Genomic DNA, 25,979 nt, shown 5'->3' with positions numbered 1-25,979 from the left:
GGTCCCCTTGTTCTATATACTACGCCATTTTGTCCTCTCTCCTTCTCTGTCCCTTTCTCTTCTCATCCTCGTTCATTGTGTTTCACAAGGGCCTTGTGCTAATTCAGCATAAATGACCCCAAAATAGATTTTTTTTTAACGTCTCTAGGTCTTATGAGTTTTATCACCAAAACGAGAGATAAATGTCACTGTGTATGATAAATGGTGCTCCAGCCAATCAGCTCCCATCTGTCATTGTGTATGATAATGGTGCTCCAGCCAATCAGCTCCCAATTGTCATCTGTTAGAAAAATTACACTTAGGAGCTGATTGGCTGGAGCACCATTTATTAGAGATGAGCGCTTCGGATTCTGTGGAATCAGAATCGCTCCGAACATAGGGGATCCGAGTCCACCCGAACCCTGGGCCTGATTCAGAGCCGCTCATAAGCGGCCGCTCGTTCGCTCCGAGCGATGTTCGCACATATGCGTATGGATCGTAATGCACATGCGCCAACCAGTCAGTGCGGTTGGAAATCGTGTGTTCGCAAAATAGTGAATGCCTGCTAATTTGAGTGACAGGATGAGGCGTTTGTGGGTGGTAACAGGGGAAGGTGCTTGAAAACGGGGAGTGGAGATCCGAACACAGGAGTGCCAAACAGTCAAAACGGGCGTTTAATGGGAGTGCATAATTAACAAAGCAGCGTCATCGGCCACGGCACTTGGTTGTTTCTTAGCCTGAACTGTTCGCATGTTTGCGGTAGGAAAATCCAACCACAAGCACTGCGAGCAGTTCAGACGCCTTTCGATGTACTTGATTAATCTAATAAATAGCGGAGATGACGTATGATGCAAACGGCCAGGGGGCGTCTTTACAAAATAGCGAGCGCATATTTCGTTCGCTCGCTCAGACATAGAGACGTCAACAGACCGCAAAGAGCGAGCGCTCTATTTAAATATCCGGCCCCTTTTTCTGAACAAGCGAGCGCAAATAGCATCCGGCTCTGAATCAGGCCCCCTGTTCGGGTGTTCCTCGTCTGACTCGGATTTCCGTTCGGGGCCGAACAGCGGCCTCCTGATGATGGATTCTCGCGACAGAATCCGACATCAGGGCTCCTCTAGTGTAGGGCAGACCGCTGTGATAGCGGTCTGCCCTACACAGACACAAACACACAGCCGCCAGCGGCAGCTGTCTGTTTGTAATACCAGCCAATGAGAATCAGGCAGACTCTCAGTGGCTGCTGCACGGAGGGAGCCAGTTGGAGCTCACTCATGAGCTCCGTCTTCCAGCTCCCTCCGCGCATAATAGAGCAGACCAGACGGCGGCAGGAGCTGGGATTCAGGTAAGTTTTTTTTATTTTATTTTTTTTATTGTGTTTGTAAGGGGGCGCTACTGGGGGCATGTGAATGGTGGCACTACTACTGGGGACCTGCTAATGGGGGCTCTACTATCGGGGGCTGCTACAGGGGGCACTGCTGCTGGGGGCATACTTCTACTGGGGGCATACTACTACTGGGGGCATACTACTACTGGGGGCATGCTAATGGGGCACTACTACTGGGGGCCTGCTACTGGGGGCACTGCTACTGGGGGGCATACTACTGGGGGACATACTACTGGGGGCATGCTAATGGGGGCACTGCTACTGGGGGGCATACTTCTACTGGGGGCATACTGATGGGGGAACTACTACTGGGGGCATGCTAATGGGGGCACTACTACTGGGGGGCATACTTCTACTGGAGGCCTGCTAATGGGGGCACTACTACTGGGGGGCATACTACTACTGGGGGGCATACTACTACTGGGGGCACTACTACTGGGGGCCTGCTAATGGGGGCACTACTACTAGGTAGCATAGTACTACTGGGGGCCTGCTACGGGGGGCATACTACTGGGGGCATGCTAATGGGGGCACTGCTACTGGGGGGCATACTACTACTGGGGGCACTGCTACTGGGGGGCATACTACTAGGGGCATGCTAATGGGGGCACTACTACTGGGGGTCTGCTACTGGGGGCACTGCTACTGGGGGGCATATTGCTACTGGGGGCAATGCATAGGGGGCCCTACTACTAAGGGTACTGCATAGGTGGCACCACTACTGGGGGCATTGTGTAAGGGACACCACTACTGGGGGCATTGTATAAGTGGCACTACTACTGGGGGCATTGTATAAGTGGCACTACTACTGTGGGCATTGTATAAGGGGCATTACTACTGTGGGCTTTGTGTATAAGGGTCACTACTGTGGGTATTGTGTAAAAGGGTCACTACTTGGGCATTGTGTAAAAGGGTCACTACTGTGGGCATTGTGTAAAAGGGGCACCACTGTGTGTCGTAACATAAATAAGAGACACTACTTTATGGTGTAATGTGAATCAGGGACACTATGGTCCTCATACAGACCCAGTCGCAAGTGCTGAGCGCTCGCAGCCGGGTTTATGTTTAGGCCCTGTGCACGCGCAGCGGCCGCACTGCGCATGCGCAAGCCCCGGAGCGAGAGAGAAATTCTCTCGCTCCGGAGCTCACTACAAAAGGGGGGGTGGTTTTGCAAACAGAAGCGGCCACCCACATTCAGAACGAGCGCTCGCTTCTTGCGAGTGCCTCTGAATGAGGGCCTATGTGTGGTGTAATGTGAATAAGATTGTGCATTGTGACTCCGTAGCCCACTATGTAAACAAGTACTGTGACTCTGCTGGCCGTACCCCAGTGGGTGGGTCACTACTTTTCATTTCTGCCACTGCTGTGTGGCAATGTGTCATAGATGTGCTTTATACTGTGGTGTCTGTGTCGCTGCTCTGTCGCTTGGTAACCAGTCAGCTCACTGCAACCTTTGGCCAGTAATGGTGAGAACTATAATTTAAACTGTGAGATGGTCTAAATTGACTGTAAATGACTGGAAATTAAGGTTATTGAGTTTAATAATACTCTAGGAAGGAATAAAAAGCCCAATTGATGTGATCTTTTTTTTGTCAGTTTTTGTAAAAAAAATCCAAATACAAATCCAAAGCCAGTCACCGCAGTTTGGCAAATCCAAAGCCAAACGATGAATTAGAACCAAATCCAAATCCGGCAAAAATGGTCCGGCGCACATCCCTATTTATTGCCATTACTTCTAATTGTATATACTGGACATAAAGGTACCGTATATACTCGAGTATAAGCCGAGTTTTTCAGCACATTTTTTGTGCTGAAAAAGCACCCCCTCGGCTTATACTCGAGTCATGCCCGCATGGTACGCTGCTGAGTAGCGTACCATGCGGGCCGCGGTGCAGACTGTGTCACTGTGACACAGCCTGCACCGCGTGTGTAGCGCTGACCGGACGGAGTTCGGTCAGCACTACACACTGCTAAACACACAGCCGCCGGAGCCGGCAGCTATGTGTTTGGTGTAATCAGCAGCCGCTGAGAGTCTGTCAGACTCTCAGCGGCTACAGCTGCTCCCACTGCGGGAGCCATCTTCCGGCTCCTGCAGTGGGTAATGGGAGAGACGTCATCATGACGACGTCTCTCCCATTATGCAAAGCGGCGGAGGAGCCTGTAGCAGCGTCGGGACCAGGAGCGGGGTTACAGGTAAGTGTTTTTTTTTTTTTACATTTCTTTCCACTGGGGGGGCTACTACCGGGGGGTACTAGCAGGGGGGGATATTGCTACTGGGGGCACTACCAGAGGGGGGGATTAATAATGGGGGATCTACCAGGGGGGGATGTTGCTACTGGGGGCACTACCAGGGAGGGGGGGAATACTGGGGGCACTACCAGGGGGGATGTTGCTACTGGGGGCACTACCAGGGGGGGTTAATACTGGGGGCACTACCAGGGGAGGGATACTGCTACTGGGGGCACTACCAGGGGGGGGATTAATATTGGGGACACTACCAGGGGGGATGTTGCTACTGGGGGCACTACCAGGGGGGGGATTAATACTGGGGGCACTACCAGGGGGGGATATTGCTACTGGGGGCACTACCAGGGGGGGTATTACTACTGGGGGCACTACCAGGGGGGGATATTACTACTGGGGGCACTACCAGGGGGGGATTACTACTGGGGGCACTACCAGGGGGGATTACTACTGGGGACAGTACCAGAGGGGGGATTACTACCAGTAGCTGCTGCATTTCTCACCCTAGGCTTATACTCAAGTCAATAAGTTTTCCCAGTTTTTTGTGGTAAAATTAGGTACCTCGGCTTATATTCGGGTCGACTTATATTCGAGTATATACGGTAATTATGTTTGGCACATGGGGCAGAAGTTCCCAAACACCACCATTACAGTCCAGGTTTTAAGGCTATCCATGCTTTTATCCAGATGATTAAATCAAATTGACTGAGGTACTAATTAAGTCACTTATGCTCAAGTCTGGATATCCTTAAAATGTGGCCTGTAATGGCGAAGCTTGGGAACCTCTGACATAGGGCATGAAATACATTGGAAACAAAATGATTGGTGGCCTCTAACCTTTGAGGCATTTGGGTCATTCCGTGTTGAGTAGACCAATTTGAAAATAGTCCCCACTTGACTGTCTCCGATTTCGATGAAATTTAGCATGAAGGTTGGTATATATGTAGGAGCAACTTTGGTAAAGTCTCAGGTCACAGTGTGTAATAGTAGTGGAGTTGTGGGCTCCACGGTGCACAATCAGCAATGTTGAAGTAATTGCTGGGGCAGATCTATGAGAGCAATAGCTGTGAAAGTGCACATGCCTATACACAGGCTTATACACAGGCTTATACACACTCTTATACACAGGTTTATACACACGCTTATACACAGGCTTAGACACAGTCTTATACACAGGCTTATACACAGGCTTATACCACTTTTCAGGGGCGTAACTATACCTAGGGGGGCCCCATAATAAAAAAAATTTACAGCCCCCTTTCTTAGCCTACCGCTCCCTCTCTCGTCCCCTGGACCCCCCTTGGCCTGAGCCCCCCCCCCCGCACCCTCCTCACTCCCCGACTTACCTGATCCATAGTTGCACTGCGCAGGGCAGGCGCACCTTCTCTCCCGGTCGGCTCCATCTCATTGACTGATGCTGGGAGGATGCGACCACGCCTTCTCCCTGTATCAGTCAATGGGGAGAGCCGGAAGCGGAGCTGACTGGGAAGACGCGACCAAGGAGCAGGTAAGTGGAGTAGAGGGGAGTGAGGAGAGTGCTGGGGGATGGGGGAGTGAGGAGGGTGCGGAGGGGAGGGCCGCGGACAGAGGCCTGGCACCTTAGGTGCAGGGGGAGGGCCGGGCCCCGGGTTGGTCCAGGCCCCATAGCAGCTGCACCCCCAGCACCTACGGTAGTTACACCACTGCCACTTTTCATGCTGATGTCAAACATCGCTGCCTCAAGGCTTACAGAAAGTACTATGTTGACAGTATGAGGCCAAAGTAGGCCAAGAAATCCATTGTGTAAAATATTTTCTGGAATTCCGCTGCCCATATCTCTATCCAAGTGGTCATCATCACAATCATAAAATAACTGAACTTTGAAGTCCAATAACAAAAAAAAGCATAACCGATTTTCTTGAATTAACATTTATTAAAAAGAGCAGACTTTAAACTACAACATATATATTGTCTGGATAGGCGTTTTGCCTTAGAAGGGAGAAAATAGGCTATAAAGTTAGGTCACTTTCGGCTTACACAGTACTTTATATTATGGACAACGAGGCATGTTTACATTGTCTCTCACTATAAAGGTGCGTACACACTGGCGATGATGCAACAACAGCCACGGGTGGGTCTCTTTGACACAGGATCCCAAACCTGAAACTGGGTTTCTTTACCTCAGGATCCCAAGCCTGCTGAAGTTCAGTCATGAATAATAAATGAATAAAGTCACCAAACTCTACCTCCAGGTGTCAGGTGAAGATATCTGCCGATGCGGGGAGGATTAGGTGGAGGCAGGGAGGGCACTGGATACTTTCCGGAGGCAAGAATGAAAGTGTGCAGCAGAGGTGTCCATGATGGAAATGGACATATGGCCTGAAGATGGTAGATGGAACCTGCGCCACTGCCTAAGGACTTACAAATTTTGAGCGCAGCCATCTCAGGAATTTATTCTTGTTTTTTTTCTTGTGGCCCTGTCCATCCTCTTTAGTTGTCTCAGAATCCTGGACCTCTTCCTCTGGGGTCGTGAATGGTAAAACTGGGTCCGACCACACAGCATCAGAATCTGGGACCTCTTCCTCTGTGGGCGTAAATGGTACTGCCTGGTTCGATGACCGAGCATAACTAAATGTTATTCCAAGTCTGCATAGCCAGTTTCTGTTCTTGGGCTTTTTCTTCTGGACCTGGCCATTCTCTTCAGTTACCCTGAATGGTACACGCTCTGATGACAGAGTATAACTAGATGTTATCGCTAACTTGCTTAGCCAGTTTTTCTCCTTGGGCTTTTTCTTCTGGACCTGGCCATCCTCTTCAGTTGTCGTGAATGGTAAAACTGGATCTGACCAGACTGCATCATAATCCATAAGATCTTCCTCTGGGATCATGAATAGTAGACTTGGTTCTACCCATGCTACCCGAGGTTTGGGGATCTCATCCACTGGTGGAATATGAGGCTTGGGGATTTCCTCCTCTGGTGACGAATATTCCTCTGGTGAAACCTCTGGTATGGTCTCCAGAATTTGAAGTGGTTTCCCCTTCCTCCCTCTTATCTTTCTTCTCTTCCTCCTCCGCATCTGTTGCTTACTCGCACGCACTTTTTCCACAAACTCCTCCATTATGCAACTCGTATTGAGAAGTGAGGATTCCACAGGTGTGTTGTCATAATGTGCAGTCTGACTGCCTGTGACATCACCAACAGCCATTATCACCTGCTGCAGAGGGACACTAATACAGTCAGAGGCCTATGGACAGTTAGAGTGGGGAGTAAATAGGGGTCAGTGGGACATTATGGAGTGGTTTGTTTTTTTTAACTAAAAAAAAAAAAAGCTTGTAAAAAAAAAGGGATTAAAATTGCTATTTTTCAATGATTTGAATTTCCAAATCTATTCATCTATTAGGGAAATAGACCAATAATTCACCAGTTCTCCAAACCCATGAAAACAAGTTGTCAGACATGTACAAAAAGATTAATTCCTTTAATGCAATTTGGAAATTAGTAATAATGTTATCACTGTTCTTAGACCCTCAAGATTAGCTCAAAACAGTGAGTTTTACGTATGTTCAAATGCTGGAAATAACGAGCCCATACGTTTTTATGTTATTTCTGCAGATGAACTTTTAATCCTGCTGGGTACACACTGGCCGATATATTGATCGATCAAATGATCGGCCAATATATTGTTCCCCCGTCGGCCAGCGTGTATGACGTTATGTCTGTGAACGACGTCGTTTACAGACATATCGCATTGGCTGTGCTGCACAGCCTATGGACAGATACTGTATGTCTGCAGACATATCTGTCCATCGGCAAGTGTGTACGGGAGATCAGCCGATCGCCTATACACACACAGCGGCAACCGCGGGGAGGGGGACGTCCCCGGCCAGCGGGACTTGCCTTCCAGATGATGGTCGTTCAGTGTGCATGAAGGACCTTCATCTGCAGATATATCTGTCTAGTGTGTCCCCCACCATAAGACCCCCACGATTAGCTCAAAACAGGAATTTTTACATATATTCAAATACTGGAAATGAGCGCATACATTTCTACTGTATGTTGTTTCTGCAGATGTGCTTTAATCCTGTTAAAAATGAGCACTATAAGATAAATAGGAAAAGCCGTGGTCATGCAATGTTACTAGCCAGTTACCCTATTTATACCCCTCTCACACAGAAAGGTAAATTACCGGATGAAGCACTTTTACCAGGTAATTTGCGCAAAAGCAGCTACGGAACTATTTTCTTCTCTGACCGGAGAAGTTGCAGAAATAAATGATGCCCTCACCGATAATCCAGGCTTGGTGACCAAATCCTGCTACGACGAAGGTAAACAATGGGCTCTTAATAAGTCCAGTAACTAAATAAATGTAACTGTGCAATAGTGACCTGTACCGTAGTTTTACCAAACCTTCATCCACGTTCTCCCTTTCCTATGTTACAGGGTGGCTAATAAAGGTAACGGTGGACGTTCCTTCTGAGCTGGATGAACTAATGAGCGAGGACGCCTATGAAAAATATGTAAAATCGATAGAAGAGTGATCTGTTGGGGCAGCGCATCCAGCGACCTCTTAGTCCTGTTTAGATTGAGTAGGGGTATACAGGAGGGCTTCTCCCCTCGTCGGTGGTATATGATTACTACAGCTATAACTGATAACCAAGCTTCCCCTCCTTGTACCTAGAGTTGGACTGGTCAGTACTGAAGCAAATCCCGAGATCCCCTGTTTAACTGTTTTGCCCTTTTTTTTTTTTTTTTACCTAAAATGTTACAATGAAAACAAGGATAAAACATAATAATAACATCTCGGTTACCTGTGTGATTATATCCCGTTATTGCTGCTGCGGCAGAAAGACCAGATTTGGCACTTTACTATACAAAGACTTTACTCCGGGTACCGGAATTACAAGAGAACCATTGCATCTTTGCTAGAGATCACATCTTATATCATGGTGACACGTGTGGCGTTAAACACGTCATCGTCACTGCAGCTATTCACCGATACTGTGTAAAAAAAAAAAAAGATCTGGAAATTTGTCTATTTTGCGTTAATTTCTCCTGAGGACAGAAATCCACTTTGGGCGATATTTATGGGCGGTCCTATATATGCCAGCTGTGGCGGCACTGCCCAAGTCTGACATAATGTCAGGCTCCGTTTACATAACAGCCACTATATAATATGTCCATTTATATTCTGAACAGTTCTATATGAAAAACAGACACTGACGAATTACGACCTATCTGTTTAGGCCCGGCTCCAAATTAGACAAAGTATGCCCTCATCCCATAGGTTAGTAACAGGCCTAATAATATTCCTAAGAGGGGCTGTAGCTAGGACGGTGTAATGTGCCCCCCCCCTGCACCCTCTTCGTAGCCATTGCAGTCATTTTGGTGCCTCGCCTCTTCTCCGGGACCGGTCCCCTTGTTCTATATACTACGCCATTTTGTCCTCTCTCCTTCTCTGTCCCTTTCTCTTCTCAACCTCATTCATTGTGTTTCATAAGGGCCTTGTGCTACTTCAGCATAAATGACCCCAAAATAGTTGTTGTTTTTTTTTAACGTCTCTAGGGCCTCATTTATTAATGAGTTTTATCACCAAAACGAGTGATAAATGTCACTGTGTATGATAAATGGTGCTCCAGCCAATCAGCTCCCATCTGTCATTGTGTATGATAAATGGTGCTCCAGCCAATCAGCTCCCATCTGTCATTGTGTATGATAATGGTGCTCCAGCCAATCAGCTCCCAACTGCCATCTGTTAGAAAAATGACACTCAGGAGCTGATTGGCTGGAGCACCATTTATTAGAGATGAGCGGTTCGGATTCTGTAGAATCCGAATCGCTCCGAACATAGGGGATCCGAGTCCACCCGAATGCTGTTCGGGTGTTCCTCGCCTGACTCGGATCCCCGTTCAGGGCCGAACGGCGGCCGCCTGATGTCGGATTCTCGCTAGAGAATCCGACATCAGGGCTCGTATTGTGTAGGGCAGACCGCTGTGATAGCGGTCTGCCCTACACAGAACAAACACACAGCTGCCAGCGGCAGCTGTGTGTTTGTTACAGCAGCCAATGAGAGTCAGGCAGACTCTCAGTGGCTGCTGCACGGAGGGAGCCGGTTGGAGCTCACTCATGAGCTCTATCTTCCGGCTCCCTCCGCGCGTAATAGAGCAGAGCAGATGGCGGCAGGAGCGGGAATTCAGGTAAGTTTTTTTATTTTTTTATTTGTGTGTCTGTAAGGGGTCGCTACTGGGGGCATGCTAATGGGGACACTGCTACTGGGGGCACTGCTACTGGGGGCCTGCTAATGGGGGCACTACTACTGGGGGCTGCTACTGGTGGCACTGCTACTGGGGGGCATACTACTACTGGGGGCATACTACTACTGGGGGCATGCTAATGGGGCACTACTACTGGGGGCTTGATACTGGGGGCACTGCTACTGGGGGGCATACTACTGGGGGACATACTACTGGGGGCATGCTAATGGGGGCACCGCTACTGGGGGGAATACTACTACTGGGGCATGCTAATGGGGCACTACTACTGGGGGCCTGCTATGGGGGGCATACTACTGGGGGCATGCTAATGGGGGCACTGCTAGTGGGGAGCATACTACTACTGGGTACTGGGGGCCTGCTAATGGGGGCACTACTACTGGGGGGCATACTACTACTAGGGGCATACTACTGGGGGCCTGCTAATGGGGGCACTACTACTGGGGGCCTGCTAATGGGGGCACTACTACTGGGGGGAATACTACTGCTGAGGGCCTGCTAATGGGGGCACTGCTACTGGGGGCCTGCTAATGGGGGCACTACTACTGGGGGCCTGCTACTGGGGGCACTGCTACTGGGGGGCATACCACTACTGGGGGCATACTACTACTGGGGGCATGATAATGGGGCACTACTACTGGGGGCCTGCTACTGGGGGCACTGCTACTGGGGGGCATACTACTGGGGGACATACTACTGGGGGCATGCTAATGGGGGCACTGCTACTGGGGGGAATACTACTACTGGGGCATGCTAATGGGGCACTACTACTGGGGGCCTGCTATGGGGGGCATACTACTGGGGGCATGCTAATGGGGGCACTGCTAATGGGGAGCATACTACTGCTGGGGGCCTGCTAATGGGGGCACTACTACTGGGGGGCATACTACTACTGGGGGCATACTACTGGGGGCCTGATAAAGGGGGCACTACTACTGGGGGCCTGCTAATGGGGGCACTACTACTGGGGGGCATACTACTGCTGGGGGCCTGCTAATGGGTGCACTGCTACTGGGGGCCTGCTAATGGGGGCACTACTACTGGGGGCCTGCTACCGGAGGCACTGCTACTGGGGGGCATACTACTACTGGGGGCATACTACTGGGGGCATGCTAATGGGGCACTACTACTGGGGGCATGCTAATGGGGCACTACTACTGGGGGCCTGCTACTGGGGGGCATACTACTGGGGGACATACTACTGGGGGCATGGTAATGGGGGCACTGCTACTGGGGGGAATACTACTACTGGGGGCATGCTAATGGGGGCACTTCTACTGGGGGCCTGCTATGGGGGGCATACTAATGGGGGCACTGCTACTGAGGGGCATACTACTACTGGGGGCACTACTACTGGGGGCCTGCTAATGGGGGGCACTACTACTGGGGGGCATACTACTACTGGGGGCCTGCTAATGGGGTACTACTACTGGGGGCCTGCTAATGGGGGCACTACTACTTGGGGGCATACTACTACTGGGGGAATGCTACTGGGGGCATACTACTGAGGGCCTTCTAATGGGGACACTACTACTGGGGGCCTGCTAATGGGGGCACTACTACTGGGGGGCATACTACTACTGGGGGGCATACTACTACTGGGGGCATGCTACTGGGGGCATGCTAATGGGAGCACTACTACTGGGGGCCTGCTAATGTGGGCACTGCTACTGGGGGGCATACTACTGGGGGCACTGCTACTGGGGGGCATACTACTACTGGGGCATGCTAATGGGGCACTACTACTGGGTGCCTGCTATGGGGTGCATACTACTGGGGGCATGCTGATGGGGGCACTGTTAGTGGGGGCCTGCTAATGGGGGCACTACTACTGGGGGGCATACTACTACTGGGGGCATACTACTGGGGGCCTGATAATGGGGGCACTACTACTGGGGGCCTGCTAATGGATGCACTACCACTGGGGGGCATACTACTACTGGGGGCATGCTACTGGGGGCACTGCTACTGGGGGTATTACTACTGGGGGTCTGCTAATGGGGGCACTGCTACTGGCGGGACTGCTACTGGGGGCATTACTACTAAGGGGACTGCATAGGGACACCATTACTGGGGGCATTGTGTAAGGGACACCACTGCTGGGGACATTGTATATGTGGCACTACTACTGTGGGCATTGTATAAGGGGCATTACTACTGTGGGCTTTAAGTATAAGGGTCACTACTGTGGGCATTGTGTAAAAGGGTCACTACTGTGGGCATTGTGTAAAAGGGTCACTACTGTGGGCATTGTGTAAAAGGGGTACTACAGTGTGTCGGATCATAAATAAGAGACACTACTTTATGTTGTAATGTGAATCAGGGACACTATGGCCCTCATTCAGACCCGGTCGCAAGCGCTGAGCGCTCGCAACCGGGTCGATGTTTAGGCACTGCGCACGCACAGCGGCCGCACTGCGCATATGCAAGCCCCGGAGCGTACTGGGGGGCATACTACTGGGGGACATACTACTGGGGGCATGGTAATGGGGGCACTTCTACTGGGGGGCATACTACAGGGGGTATACTACTGGGGCATGCTAATGGCGGCACTGCTACTGAGGGGCATACTACTACTGGGGGCACTACTACTGGGGGCCAGGTAATGGGGGGCACTACTACTGGGGGGCATACTACTACTGGGGCCTGCTAATGGGGTACTACTACTGGGGGCCTGCTAATGGGGGCACTACTACTTGGGGGCATACTACTACTGGGGGAATGCTACTGGGGGCATACTACTGAGGACCTGCTAATGGGGACACTACTACTGGGGGCCTGCTAATGGGGGCACTACTACTGGGTGTCATACTACTACTGGGGGGCATACTACTACTGGGGGCATGCTACTGGGGGCATGCTAATGGGAGCACTACTACTGGGGACCTGCTAATGTGGGCACTGCTACTGGGGGGCATACTACTGGGGGCACTGCTACTGGGGGGCATACTACTACTGGGGCATGCTAATGGGGCACTACTACTGGGTGCCTGCTATGGGGTGCATACTACTGGGGGCATGCTGATGGGGGCACTGTTAGTGGGGGCCTGCTAATGGGGGCACTACTACTGGGGGGCATACTACTACTGGGGGCATACTACTAGGGGCCTGATAATGGGGGCACTACTACTGGGGGCCTGCTAATGGATGCACTACCACTGGGGGGCATACTACTACTGGGGGCATGCTACTGGGGGCACTGCTACTGGGGGTATTACTACTGGGGGTCTGCTAATGGGGGCACTGCTACTGGCGGGACTGCTACTGGGGGCATTACTACTAAGGGGACTGCATAGGGACAACATTACTGGGGGCATTGTGTAAGGGACACCACTGCTGGGGACATTGTATATGTGGCACTACTACTGTGGGCATTGTATAAGGGGCATTACTACTGTGGGCTTTAAGTATAAGGGTCACTACTGTGGGCATTGTGTAAAAGGGTCACTACTGTGGGCATTGTGTAAAAGGGTCACTACTGTGGGCATTGTGTAAAAGGGGTACTACAGTGTGTCGGATCATAAATAAGAGACACTACTTTATGTTGTAATGTGAATCAGGGACACTATGGCCCTCATTCAGACCCGGTCGCAAGCGCTGAGCGCTCGCAACCGGGTCGATGTTTAGGCACTGCGCACGCACAGCGGCCGCACTGCGCATATGCAAGCCCCGGAGCATACTGGGGGGCATACTACTGGGGGACATACTACTGGGGGCATGGTAATGGGGGCACTGCTACTGGGGGCATGCTAATGGGGGCACTTCTACTGGGGGGCATACTACAGGGGGTATACTACTGGGGCATGCTAATGGCGGCACTGCTACTGAGGGGCATACTACTACTGGGGGCACTACTACTGGGGGCCTGCTAATGGGGGGCACTACTACTGGGGGCATACTACTACTGGGGCCTGCTAATGGGGTACTACTACTGGGGGCCTGCTAATGGGGGCACTACTACTTGGGGGCATACTACTACTGGGGGAATGCTACTGGGGGCATACTACTGAGGGCCTGCTAATGGGGACACTACTACTGGGGGCCTGCTAATGGGGGCACTACTACTGGGGGGCATACTACTACTGGGGGGCATTCTACTACTGGGGGCATGCTACTGGGGGCATGCTAATGGGAGCACTACTACTGGGGGCCTGCTAATGGGGGCACTGATACTGGGGGGCATACTACTGGGGGCACTGCTACTGGGGGGCATACTACTACTGGGGCATGCTAATGGGGCACTACTACTGGGGGCCTGCTATGGGGGGCATACTACTGGGGGCATGCTAATGGGGGCACTGCTAGTGGGGGCCTGCTAATGGGGGCACTACTACTGGGGGGCATACTACTACTGGGGGCATACTACTGGGGGCCTGATAATGGGGGCACTACTACTGGGGGCCTGCTAATGGATGCACTATCACTGGGGGGCATACTACTACTGGGGGCATGCTACTGGGGGCACTGCTACTGGGGGCATTACTACTGGGGGTCTGCTAATGGGGGCACTGCTACTGGGGGGACTGCATAGGAGACCCTACTACTAAGGGGACTGCCTAGGGGCACCACTACTGGGGGCATTGTGTAAGGGACACCACTGCTGGGGGCATTGTATATGTGGCACTACTACTGTGGGCATTGTATAAGGGGCATTACTACTGTGGGCTTTAAGTATAAGGGTCACTACTGTGGGCATTGTGTAAAAGGGTCACTACTGTGGGCATTGTGTAAAAGGGGTACTACAGTGTGTCGGATCATAAATAAGAGACACTACTTTATGGTGTAATGTGAATCAGGGACACTATGGCCCTCATTCAGACCCGGTCGCAAGCGCTGAGCGCTCGCAACCGGGTCGATGTTTAGGCACTGCGCACGCACAGCGGCCGCACTGCGCATACGCAAGCCCCGGAGCGAGAGAGAAATTCTCTCGCTCTGGAGCTCATTACAAAAGGGGGGTGGTTTCGCAAACGGAGGCATTCCTTAAGGAACGCCTGCCGTTTTGTGGGCGGCTGCACTGACATCAGCAGTGATGTCAGTGGGGAGCTTCCTGCTCGATCAGAGCAGGAAGCTCCCTGGAGCTTGCGGTTGCTGAGACCCAACCGTAGGGTCTCGTCGCAAGCCCCGATGGTTGCGATGGTCTTGACCATTGCGACCATCAACCTGGTCGGTCGCTAAAGCTGTGGGTGCTTAGATAGCGACCAGGATGCCGCACTTAAAAATAGAAGTGGCCGCCCACATTCAGAACGAGCGCTCGCTTCTTGCGAGCGCCTCTGAATGGGAGCCTATGTGCGGTGTAATGTGAATAAGATTGTGCACTGTGACTCCTTGGGCCTTAGCCCACTTTGAAAACAAGTACTGTGATTCTGCTGGCCGTACCCTACTGGGTGGGTGCACTACTTTTCATTTCTGCCACTGCTGTGTGGCAATGTTTCATAGATGTGCTTTATACTGTGGTGTCTGTGCCGCTGCTCTGTCGCTTAGTAACCAGTCAGCTCACTGCAACCTTTGGCCAGTAATGGTGAGAACTATAATTTAAACTGTGAGATGGTCTAAATTGACTGAAAATGGCTGGAAATTAATGTTATTGAGGTTAATAATACTCTAGGAAGAAAAAAAAGCCCAATGTATATGATTTTAGCTTTTTTTTTTTGTCAATTTTTGTAAAAAAATCCAAAACCAAATCCAAATCCAGTCACCGCAGTTTGGCAAATCCAAATCCAAAGCCGGACGACGAATAAGAACCAAATCCAAATCCGGAAAAATGGTCCGGTGCACATACCTATTTATTACCATTACTTCTAATTGTATATACTGGACATAAAGGTAATTATGTTTGGCACATGGGGCAGAAGTTCCCAAACACCACCATTACAGTCCAGGTTTTAAGGCTATCCATGCTTGTGTCCAGATGATTAAATCAAATTGACTGAGGTACTAATTAAGTCACTTGTGCTCAAGTCTGGATATCCTTAAAATGTGCACTGTAATGGCGAAGCTTGGGAACCTCTGACATAGGGCATGAAATACATTGCAAACAAAATGATTGGTGGCCTCTAACCTTTGAGGCATTTGGGTCATTCCGTGTTGAGTAGACCAAGTTTGAAAATCGTCATCACCTGACTGTCTCCGATTTCGATGAAATTTAGGATGAAGGTTGGTATATATGTAGGAGCAACTTTGGTAAAGTCTCAGGTCACAGTGTGTAATAGTAGTGGAGTTGTGGGCTCCGCGGTGCACAATCAGCAATGTTGAAGTAATTGCTGGGGCAGATCTATGAGAGCAATAACTGTGACAGTGCACACGCTTATACACACGCTTATACACACGCTTATACACAGGCTTATACACAGGCTTAGACACAGGCTTATACACAGGCTTATACACAGGCTTATACATAAGCTTATACACAGGCTTATACACACACTTATACACAGGCTTATACACACGCTTATACACACGCTTATACACAGGCTTATACACACGCTTATACATAGGCTTATACACACGCTTATACACACTCTTATACACAGGCTTATACACATGTTTATACACACGCTTATACACAGGTTTATACACAGGCTTATACACATGCTTATACATAGGCTTATACACAGGCTTATACACACGCTTATACACACTCTTATACACAGGCTTATGCACAGGCTTATACGCACTCTTATACACATATACACAGGCTTATACACAGGCTTATACACAGGCTTATACACACGCTTATACACAGGCTTATGCACGCGCTTATACACAGGCTTATACACATGCTTATACTCAGGCTTATACACAGGCTTATAGACACACTTATACACAGGCTTATACACAGGCTTATCCATACGCTTATACATAGGCTTATACACACGCTTATATGCTTATACACAGGCTTATACACAGGCTTATACACAGGCTTATACACAGGCTTAGACACAGGCTTATACACAGGCTTATACATAAGCTTATACACAGGCTTATACACACACTTATACACAGGCTTATACACACGCTTATACACAGGCTTATACACATGCTTATACACACGCTTATACACAGGCTTATACACACGCTTATACATAGGCTTATACACACGCTTATACACACTCTTATACACAGGCTTATACACATGTTTATACACACGCTTATACACAGGTTTATACACAGGCTTATACACATGCTTATACATAGGCTTATACACAGGCTTATACACACGCTTATACACACTCTTATACACAGGCTTATGCACAGGCTTATACGCACTCTTATACACATATACACAGGCTTATACACAGGCTTATACACAGGCTTATACACACGCTTATACACAGGCTTATGCACGCGCTTATACACGGGCTTATACACATGCTTATACTCAGGCTTATACACAGGCTTATAGACACACTTATACACAGGCTTATACACAGGCTTATACACACGCTTATACACAGGCTTATGCACGCGCTTATACACGGGCTTATACACATGCTTATACTCAGGCTTATACACAGGCTTATAGACACACTTATACACAGGCTTATACACAGGCTTATCCATACGCTTATACATAGGCTTATACACACGCTTATATGCTTATACACAGGCTTATACACAGGCTTATACACACGCTTATACGCTTATACACAGGTTTATACACAGGCTTATACACCCGCTTATACACAGGCTTATACACAGCCTTATACGCACTCTTATACACGGGCTTATACACACGCTTATACACAGGCTTATACACAGGCTTAAACCAGTTTTCAGGGGCGTAACTATACCTATGGGGGCCCCATAGCAAAAACATTTACAGCCCCCTCTCTCGTCCCTTGTCCTGAGGCCCCCCGCATCCTCCTCACTCCCCGACTTACCTGATCCATGGTTGCACTGCGCAGGGAAGGCGCACCTTCTCTCCCAGTCGGCTCCATCTCACTGACTGATGCTAGGAGGACGCGACCATGGAGCGGGGTGGCCATGACCACGGAGCAGGTAAGGGGAGTGAGGAGAGTGCTGGGGGATGGGGGAGTGAGGAGGGTGCGGAGGGGAGGGCCGCGGACAGAGGCCTGGCACCGTAGGTGCAGGGGGAGGGTTGGGCCCCGGGTTGGTCCGGGCCCCATAGCAGCCGCACCCCCAGCACCTACGGTAGTTACGCCACTGCCACTTTTCATGCTGATGTCAAACATCGCTGCCTCAAGGCTTACAGAAAAGTACTATGTTGACAGTATGAGGCCAAAGTAGGCCAAGAAATCCATTGTGTAAAATATTTTCTGGAATTCAGCTGCCCATATCTCTATCCAAGTGGTCACCATCACAATCATAAAATAACCGACTTTATAGTTACTTAGTTCCTGTGATAATGTCATCTAAAACTGCTTTTCACAAATCGGGCGTTACATTTTCCACCATCTTTGAAGTCCAATAGCAAAAAAAAGCATAACCGATTTTCTTGAATTAACATTTATTAAAAAGAGCAGACTTTAAACTACAACATATATATTGTCTGGATAGGTGCTTTGCCTTAGAAGGGAGAAAATAGGCTATAAAGTTAGGTCACTTTTGGCTTACACAGTACTTTATATTATGGACAACGAGGCATGTTTACATTGTCTCTCACTATAAAGGTGCGTACACACTGGCGATGATGCAACAACAGCCACGGGTGGGTCTCTTTGACACAGGATCCCAAGCCTGAAATTGGGTTTCTTTACCTCAGGATCCCAAGCCTGCTGAAATTCAGTCATGAATAATAAATGAATAAAGTCACTAAACTCTACCTCCAGGTGTCAAGTGAAGATATCAGCCGATGCGGGGAGGATTAGGTGAAGGCAGGGAGGGCACTGGATACTTTCCGGAGGCAAGAATGAAAGTGTGCAGCAGAGGTGTCCATGATGGAAATGGACATATGGCCTGAAGATGGTAGATGGAACCTGCGCTGCTGCCTAAGGACTCTAATTAGATGTTTTTCCAAATTTTGAGCGCAGCCATCTTAGGAATTTATTCTTGTTATTTTTCTTGTGGCCCTGTCCATCCTCTTTAGTTGTCTCAGAATCCTGGACCTCTTCATCTGGGGTTGTGAATGGTAAAACTGGGTCCGACCACACAGCATCAGAATCTGGGACCTCTTCCTCTGTGGGTGTAAATGTTACCATCTGGTTCGATGACTGAGCATAACTAAATGTTATTCCAAGTCTGCATAGCCAGTTTTTGTTCTTGGGCTTTTTCTTCTGGACCTGGCCATTCTCTTCAGTTACCCTGAATGGTACATGGTCTGATGACAGAGTATAACTAGATGTTATCGCTAACTTGCTTAGCCAGTTTCTCTCCTTGGACTTTTTTTTCTGGACCTGGCCATCCTCTTCAGTTGTCGTGAATGGTAAAACTGGATCTGACCAGACTGCATCATAAGATCTTCCTCTGGGATCATGAATAGTAGACTTGGTTCTACCCATGCTACCCGAGGTTTGGGAATCTCATCCACTGGTGGAATATGAGGCTTGGGGATTTCCTCCTCTGGTGACGAATATTCCTCTGGTGAAACCTCTGGTATGGCCTCCAGAATTTGAAGTGGTTTCCCTTTCTTCCCTCTTATCTTTCTCCTCTTCCTCTTCCGCATGTGTCGCTTACTCGCACGCACTTTTTTCACAAACTCCTCCATTATGCAACTCGTATTGAGAAGTGAGGATTCCACAGGTGTGTTGTCATAATGTGCAGTCTGACTGCCTGTGACATCACCAACAGCCATTATCACCTGCTGCAGAGGGACATTATTACAGTCAGAGGCCTATGGACAGTTAGAGTGGGGAGTAAATAGGGGTCAGTGGGACATTATGGAGTGGTTTGTTTTTTTTCCCTAAAAAAAAAAAAGCTTGTAAAGAAAAAAGGGATTAAAATTGCTATTTTTCAATTATTTGAATTTCAAAATCTATTAGGGAAATAGACCAATAATTCACCAGTTCTCCAAACCCATGAAAACAAGTTTTCATTCATGTACAAAAAGATTAATTCCTTTAATGCAATTTGGAAATTAGTAATAATGTTATCACTGTTCTTAGACCCTCAAGATTAGCTCAAAATGGTGAGTTTTACGTATTTTCAAACGCTGGAAATAACGAGCCCATACGTTTTTATGTTGTTTCTGCAGATGTACTTTTAATCCTGCTGGGTACACACTGGCCGATATATTGACCGATCAATTGATCGGCCAATATATTGTTCCCCCGTCGGCCAGCGCGTATAGACGTTATGTCTGTGAACGACGTCGTTTACAGACATATCGCATTGGCTGTGCTGCACAGCCTATGGTCAGATACTGTATGTCTGCAGACATATCTGTCCATCGGCAAGTGTGTACGGGAGATCAGCCGATCGCCTATACACACACAGCGGCAGCCGCGGGGAGGGGGACGACCATGGCCAGCGGGACCTGCCTTCCAGATGATGGTTGTTCAGTGTGTATGAAGGACCATCATCTGCAGATATATCTGTCTAGTGTGTCCCCACCTTAAGACCCCCAAGATTAGCTCAAAACAGTGATTTTTATGCATGTTCAAATACTGGAAATGAGGTCATACATTTCTACTGTATGTTGTTTCTGCAGATGTGCTTTAATCCTGTTACAAATGAGTACTATAAGATAAATAGGAAAAGCCGTGTTCATGCAGTGTTACTAGCCAGTTACCCTATTTATACCCCTCTCACACAGAAAGGTAAATTACCGGATGAAGCACTTTTACCCGGTAATTTGCGTAAAAGCAGCTACGGAACTATTTTCCCCTCTGACCGGAGAAGTTGCAGAAATAAATGAAGCCCTAACCGATAATCCAGGCTTGGTGAGCAAATCCTGCTATGATGAAGGTAAACAATGGGCTCTTAATAAGTCCAATAACTAAATAAATGTAACTGTGCAATAGTGACCTGTACCGTAGTTTTACCAAACCCTCATCCACGTCCTCCCTTTCCTATGTTACAGGGGGGTTAATAAAGGTAACGGTGGACGTTCCTTCTGAGCTGGATGAACTAATGAGCGAGGACGCCTATGAGAATTATGTAAAATCGATTGAAGAGTGATCTGTTGGGGCAGCGCATCCAGCGACCTCTTAGTCCTGTTTAGATTGAGTAGGGGTATACAGGAGGGTTTCTCCCCACGTCAGTGGTATATGATTACTACAGCTATAACTGATAACCAAGCTTCCCCTCCTTATACCTAGAGTTGGACTGGTCAGTACTGAAGCAAATCCCGAGATCCCCTGTTTAACTGTTTTGCCCTTTTTTTTTTTTTAACCTAAAATGTTACAATGAAAACAAGGATAAAATATAATGATAACATCTCAGTTACCTGTGTGATTATGTCCTGTTATTGCTGCTGCGGCAGAAAGACCAGATTTGGCACTTTACTATACGCACAGGGGTATTCAATATGGAGCGAAAAGTCCGTTTTTGCGATGTTTTTGCACCAATGACGTCACTTTCGCAGGTTTTGGTTTACACCGTTTTCAATTTCAAAGACTTTTCGCAGGTTCGAAAAGTCTTTGAAAAAAAACGGGGATAACTTTTCACCACTGAATAAGTGGCGAAGAAAAGTGCAGAATTGGGGTTTAGGGGTGCAGGCTTTAAAAAAATAGCCTGCACCCCTGGGAATGACATTTTAAAAATAACTGTGTCAAAAAAGGTTTTTTAAAAAAAATAGGGACACCCCAAAAAATAAATAAAAAAATTGGGGTGGAAAAAAAAATAAAGGAAAAAAATGTTTAGCAATAGGGAAATAGGTTCAGGGCTATTCTGCATGTATGCGGCAGGTGTTTTCTAGAATATATTATTAGCGGCAGGTGTTTTCTAGAATAGATTATTAGCGGCAGGTGCATAGTTGCAGAATTTTTTAAAACTTACTTTAGGGACATAAGAATATGCTAGCACCCATTTTCATGTACCCCAAATTTAATGGGACCACTTAAAAAAAACGATAAAAACAACCTAAGTGCTCTTCTGCATCACTTCTTCAATGTCGGGTAAAAAAACACCTGCTGCGGCTATTTAAATCCCCGACTTTCATTTGCAGGCTAAAACGGGGGTACCCATAATGATCCCCCATGTTTTTACAGTTTTAGAGGGGTCCTACAGTTTATTCCAGATAAATTTCGTTTTTTATCGCAGGTTCCCGTTTTCGTAGGTTGTATATTGAATACGGGGATAAAGCGGGCGCGCCCGATACTTTATCCCAGGAAAATCTCCGATGTGGAGCGAAAAGTCCAGCACGGACTTTTCGCTCCCATATTGAATACCCATGAAAGACTTTACTCCGGGTACCAGAATTATTTGTATAAGAGAACCATTGCGTCTTTGCTAGAGATGGCATCTTATATCATGGTGACACGTGTGGAGCTAAACACGTCATTGTCACTGCAGCTATTCACCAATTCTGTGTAACAATAACAAAATTATCTGGAAATTTGCCGATTAATTTCTCCTGAGGACAGAAATCCACGGGCGATATTTATGGGCGGTCCTATATATGCCAGCTGTGGCGGTACTGCCCAAGTCTCACATAATGTCAGGCTCCGTTTATATAACAGCCACTATATACTATGTCCATTTATATAACAGCCACTATATAATGTCCATTTATATAACAGCCACTATATAATATGTCCATTTATATAACAGCCACTATATAATATGTCCATTTATATTCTGAACAGTTCTATATGAAAAACAAACACTGACGAGTTACGGCCTATCTGTTTTGGGCCGCCTCCAAATTAGACAAAGTATGCCCTCATCCCATAGGTTACTAACAGGCCTAATAATATTCCTAAGAGGGGCTGTAGCTAGGACGGTGTGACGTGCCCCCACTCAGCACCCTCTTCGTAGCCATTGCAGTAACTTTGGTGCCTCGCCTCTTCTCCGGGACCGGTCCCCTTGTTCTATATACTACGCCATTTTGTCCTCTCTCCTTCCCTGTCCCTTTCTCTTCTCATCCTCATTCATTGTGTTTCCTAAGGGCCTTGTGCTACTTCAGCATAAATGACCCCAAAATAGTTTTGTTTTTTTTTAATGTCTCTAGGGCCTCATTTATTAATGAGTTTTATCACCAAAACGAGTGATAAATGTCACTGTGTATGATAAATGGTGCTCCAGCCAATCAGCTCCCATCTGTCACTGTGTATGATAATGGTGCTCTAGCCAATCAGCTCCCAACTGTCACTGTGTATGATAATGGTGCTCCAGCCAATCAGCTCCCAACTGTCATTGTGTATGATAATGGTGCTCCAGCCAATCAGCTCCCAACTGCCATCTGTTAGAAAAATGACACTCAGGAGCTGATTGGCTGGAGCACCATTTATTAGAGATGAGCGGTTCGGATTCTGTGGAGTCCGAACCGCTCCGAACATTGGGGATCCGAGTCCACCCGAACGCTGTTCGGGTGTTCCTCACCTGACTTGGATCCCCGTTCGGGGCCGAACGGCGGCCGCCTGATGTCGGATTCTCGCTAGAGAATCCGACATCAGGGCTCGTATTGTGTAGGGCAGATGGCTGTGATAGCGGTCTGCCCTATACAGAACAAACACACAGCTGCCAGAGGCAGCTGTGTGTTTGTTACAGCAGCCAATGAGAGTCAGGCAGACTCTCATTGGCTGCTGCACGGAGGGAGCCGGTTGGAGCTCACTCATGAGCTCCATCTTCCGGCTCCCTCCGCACGTAATAGAGCAGAGCAGATGGCGACAGGAGCGGGAATTCAGGTAAGTTTTTTTTTTTTTTTAATTTGTCTGTCTGTAAGGGGTCGCTACTGGGGGCATGCTACTGGGGGCACTGCTACTGGGGGCACTGCTACTGGGGGCCTGCTAATGGGGGCCTGCTACTGGGGGCACTGCTACTGGGGGCATACTACTACTGGGGGCATGCTAATGGGGCACTACTACTGGGGGCCTGCTACTGGGGGGCATACTACTGGGGGACATACTACTGGGGGCATGCTAATGGGGGCACTGCTACTGGGGGGAATACTACTACTGGGGCATGCTAATGGGGCACTACTACTGGGGGCCTGCTATGGGGGGCATACTACTGGGGGGCATACTACTGGGGGGCATGCTAATGGGGGCACTGCTAGTGGGGAGCATACTACTACTGGAGGCCTGCTAATGGGGGCACTACTACTGGGGGGCATACTACTACTGGGGGCATACTACTGGGGGCCTGATAATAGGGGCACTACTACTGGGGGCCTGCTAATGGGGGCACTACTAATGGGGGCCTGCTATGGGGGCATACTACTGGGGGGCATACTACTGGGGCATGCTAATGGGGGCACTGCTATTGAGGGTATACTACTATTGGGGGCACTACTACTGGGGGCTTGCTAATGGGGGGCACTACTACTGGAGGGCATACTACTACTGGGGGCCTGCTAATGGGGTACTACTACTGGGGGCCTGCTAATGGGGGCACTACTACTTGGGGGCATACTACTACTGGGGGAATGCTACTGGGGGCATACTACTGAGGGCCTGCTAATGGGGACACTACTACTGGGGGCCTGCTAATGGGGGCACTACTACTGGGGGGCATACTACTACTGGGGGCATGCTACTGGGGGCATATTACTGGGGGCCTTCTAATGGGGTACTACTACTGGGGGCCTGCTAATGGGGGCACTGCTACTGGGGGGCATACTACTGGGGGCACTGCTACTGGGGGGCATACTACTACTGGGGCATGCTAATGGGGCACTACTACTGGGGGCCTGCTATGGGGGGCATACTACTGGGGGCATGCTAATGGGGGCACTGCTAGTGGGGAGCATACTACTACTGGGGGCCTGCTAATGGGGGCACTACTACTGGGGGGCATACTACTACTGGGGGCATGCTACTGGGGGCATACTACTGGGGGCCTGATAATGGGGGCACTACTACTGGGGGCCTGCTAATGGATGCACTACCACTGGGGGGCATACTACTACTGGGGGCATGCTACTGGGGTCACTACTACTGGGGGTCTGCTAATGGGGGCACTGCTACTGGGGGGACTGCATAGGGGGCACCACTACTGGGGGCATTGTGTAAGGGACACCACTGCTGGGGGCATTGTATATGTGGCACTACTACTGTGGGCATTGTTTAAGGGGCATTACTACTGTGGGCTTTAAGTATAAGGGTCACTACTTTTGGCATTGTGTAAAAGGGTCACTACTGTGGGCATTGTGCAAAAGGGTCACTACTATGGGCATTGTGTAAAAGGGGTACTACAGTGTGTCGGAACATAAATAAGAGACACTACTTTATGGTGTAATGTGAATCAGGGACACTATGGCCCTCATTCAGACCCGGTCGCAAGCGCTGAGCGCTCGCAACCGGGTCGATGTTAAGGCACTGCGCACGCACAGCGGCCGCACTGCGCATACGCAAGCCCCGGAGCGAGAGAGAAATTCTCTCGCTCTGGAGCTCATTACAAAAGGGGAGTGGTTTCGCAAACGGAGGCATTCCTTAAGGAACGCCTGCCGTTTTGTGGGCGGCTGCACTGACATCAGCAGTGATGTCAGTGGGGAGCTTCCTGCTCGATCAGAGCAGGAAGCTCCCTGGGGCTTGCGGTTGCTGAGACCCAACCTTAGGGTCTCGTCGCAAGCCCCGATGGTTGCGATGGTCTTGACCATCGCGACCATCAACCTGGTCGGTCGCTAAAGCTGTGGGTGCTTAGATAGCGACCAGGATGCCGCACTTAAAAATAGAAGTGGCCGCCCACATTCAGAACGAGCGCTCGCTTCTTGCGAGCGCCTCTGAATGAGAGCCTATGGGCCTGATTCAGACCCACTCGCGAGCGGCTGTCCGCTCGCAAGTGGGTCAATGTTATGGACTGAGCATGCGCACGACGGAGGGAGCTCCGTCGTGCGCATGCGCCAGACGCGACGAGTGAAGGAAAGTCCTTCGCTCGTTGTGTCCGATCAAAGGGGGCGTGTTGTCAATGTTGATTGACAGCACGCCCCCTTTGGTGGGCGTGCCGGGGGCGTGCCTCCCTGACGGGGGCGTTCCCACGGGAACGCCTCCCGTCAGAAGCCGGCCCACTGACATCACTAGTGATGTCAGTGGGAGTGATTTTGGCTCTGATAGAGCCAAAATCA

This window comes from Taudactylus pleione, unplaced genomic scaffold (genome assembly GCF_031769625.1).
Source record: "Taudactylus pleione unplaced genomic scaffold, aTauple2 ptg000537l, whole genome shotgun sequence".
Classification (NCBI taxonomy): Eukaryota; Metazoa; Chordata; class Amphibia; order Anura; family Myobatrachidae; genus Taudactylus; species Taudactylus pleione.
Note: the sequence above shows the minus strand (reverse complement) of the source record.